This window comes from Mastomys coucha, unplaced genomic scaffold (assembly GCF_008632895.1).
Source record: "Mastomys coucha isolate ucsf_1 unplaced genomic scaffold, UCSF_Mcou_1 pScaffold22, whole genome shotgun sequence".
Classification (NCBI taxonomy): Eukaryota; Metazoa; Chordata; class Mammalia; order Rodentia; family Muridae; genus Mastomys; species Mastomys coucha.
Genome location: NW_022196905.1, coordinates 130,256,730 through 130,258,841, shown reverse-complemented (window position 1 = coordinate 130,258,841; position 2,112 = coordinate 130,256,730). Strand labels below are relative to the sequence as shown.

At 54.9% G+C, this 2,112-nt stretch overlaps 1 protein-coding gene across 2 annotated transcripts in view; it reads left to right on the top strand.

Moving 5' to 3' along the window:
- Positions 1 to 737: 737 nt before the first annotated feature.
- The window catches only part of Orai2 (ORAI calcium release-activated calcium modulator 2), an 18,060-nt gene continuing 16,685 nt past the window's right edge, over positions 738 to 2,112 (top strand). The window contains exon 1 of one of the 2 annotated variants that reach the window (XM_031338265.1): positions 738 to 905. The gene's annotated coding sequence lies outside the window, so the exon portion shown is untranslated. The remainder of the gene's footprint in view (positions 906 to 2,112) is intronic. The other variant, XM_031338266.1, reaches the window with a different exon arrangement.

Sequence of the window (2,112 nt, the reverse complement as noted above, 5' to 3'; positions counted from 1 at the left end):
TTGTCAGGAAAATTGGAACGCCTGGAATTTTCCCTTACTTTGGGTTAATGTGTCACAGTCCGATGCTTTTGCGACAGATTGGAAAAATCCTATATAGAGCGCACAAGCAGAAGCGTACCAGGTAAATAGGAAGCATGCTGAGGGGCCACGAGGCACCCAGTGGGGCGCGGAGTGTATTTAGTTTATACTTCCTGCTCCCTATTTGAGTTTCTCAGTTGTAAAACCCCAGTTCACCAGCAATGAAGGAGGGTGGCTGAAGCAGGGAGTGGGAAGGGCGTGCCTTGCTGAAGTGTCCAAACGACCCTTCTCTGCCACCCATGAAGTGCTCAGAGAGCTCAGCAATGAGTGCACGTCCCTCGCATTGTTTGATCCTCAACAACCTTGCTGGAACCAAGAGCCACCTGCGTGACCACAGTAGCTCTATGCATGGTGTCACTGCACAAGCTGGGGCAAACCAGGATGTAGTCAGGCTGAGCCTTTCTTGCACGCCTCTACCCACCCTGCAACGCTCACACCCTGTCCCTAGCTCTCCACGCTGCCAAGGACAGATGCTGGGCATCCCCTAGGGTCACTCGCTACGAGCAGCGCTCTCCCACGCTCGGACCCACTCACCTGGGCCTCGCGGGGATGATAGCACTTTGCAGAAGTGAAGATGCCCCTAGCTCTTGTAGGAGGGGTCGGTCCCCACCCAGCTCTTCAGGTCACATGGTCCGCAGCGGGCCCCACGGACGGGTCACGTGACGGCGGCGCAGCGTTGCCTAGGCAGCGGCTGCGGGGCGGAAAGAGGGAGGGGGCCGGTCCTCCGCCCTGGCCCGGCCGCCAGGCCACCCGGCCGCGACACAGACGCTAACCAAGAGCCTGAGCCTAGAGCTGGAGCCAAGCGCGCTGAAGGCTGGCCAGCCAGGGTGAGTGCTCGACCGCGGGCGGGCCCGTCCATCCGCATCTCGGGAGGGTCTGAAGGGGGACAGGAGAGGGTCCCCTCCTAAGGGGTGCCGGGAAATTGGATCAGGGACACTGGACGGGAGGAGACGGAGCTTCTTCCTGGGCAGGCATGGCATGGAGAGCGGAAGGGACAGGATGATGAGGCGCAGAGGGGTGGCCCGGTGACCCAGATCCCCGGACATCCTTGGTAGGGTGCAGTGTCAGAAGACTTGGATCGTGGGGCTGCCAGCTGAGTCTCAGGTCCTGCACTTGGAGGGACTTCCCTAGAGAATATAGGACAGGGATGCAGGTGGCTGATTTTGGCAGGCCGCTGCCACCTCTCAGGCGCGTGGGTGACAAGAGACAATTCCCGTGCCCCAGATGTTTAGAGGAAGTTAAAACAAGCAGACTCCATAACCTGCTGCCTGGGACAGTTTAAAACAAACCTGGTAACAGTATTTTTTTTTTTTCTTCTATCAGACCTAATCTTTCTACTGTTCCTTATTTTAAAAAAACAACAATAATACTTTTTTAAAAAAGGTTCAGTCTGCTTAGCAGTCTTAGAGCTAGTGCTGTCTGACAGACATATGGGCTCCATCTTGTCTCACCGCTCCCCCTCCAGCGTGAGCTTGGAGTTTGTAGGCCAGACTCTGCCCCTCCCCATGGGGCAAAGGTTGGCCCAAGATAGGCTGTCTGAGTATAGGCTGTCTGAAAGAATAAGGAATGGATTTGCTGTGGAAGCTGGTGACACATGCCCACCATCCCAGTACTCAGAAGATGAGGTGAGACAATCCCAAGTTCCAAGCCAGCCTGGGCTACTAGGCTGTCTCAAGACCCTGTCTCAAAACAAACCCCAAAACAGAAAGGGAGCTGGGAGCTGCAGATGTAGCTGAATTAGTAGAAAATCTGCCTAGCGTGCAGGAAACCCTGGGTTCAATCCCCAGCACCGTGTAAACCAAGTATGTGATCACAGCCCTTGAAGCATCCAGAGTTCAAGGCTGTGCTTGGTTACATTTTTGGATGGAGGCTGACCTGGCCTACATAGGCCCTATCTAAAATAGAAGGAAGGAGGGAAGGAAGGAGCTGGGTGGTAATGACAACTTGGAGGTAGAGGTGGACGGATCTCTGAGTTTGGGGTCAGCCTGGTCAGGAAACAAGTTCTAGGACAGCCAGAGCTCAAAAAAAAAAAAA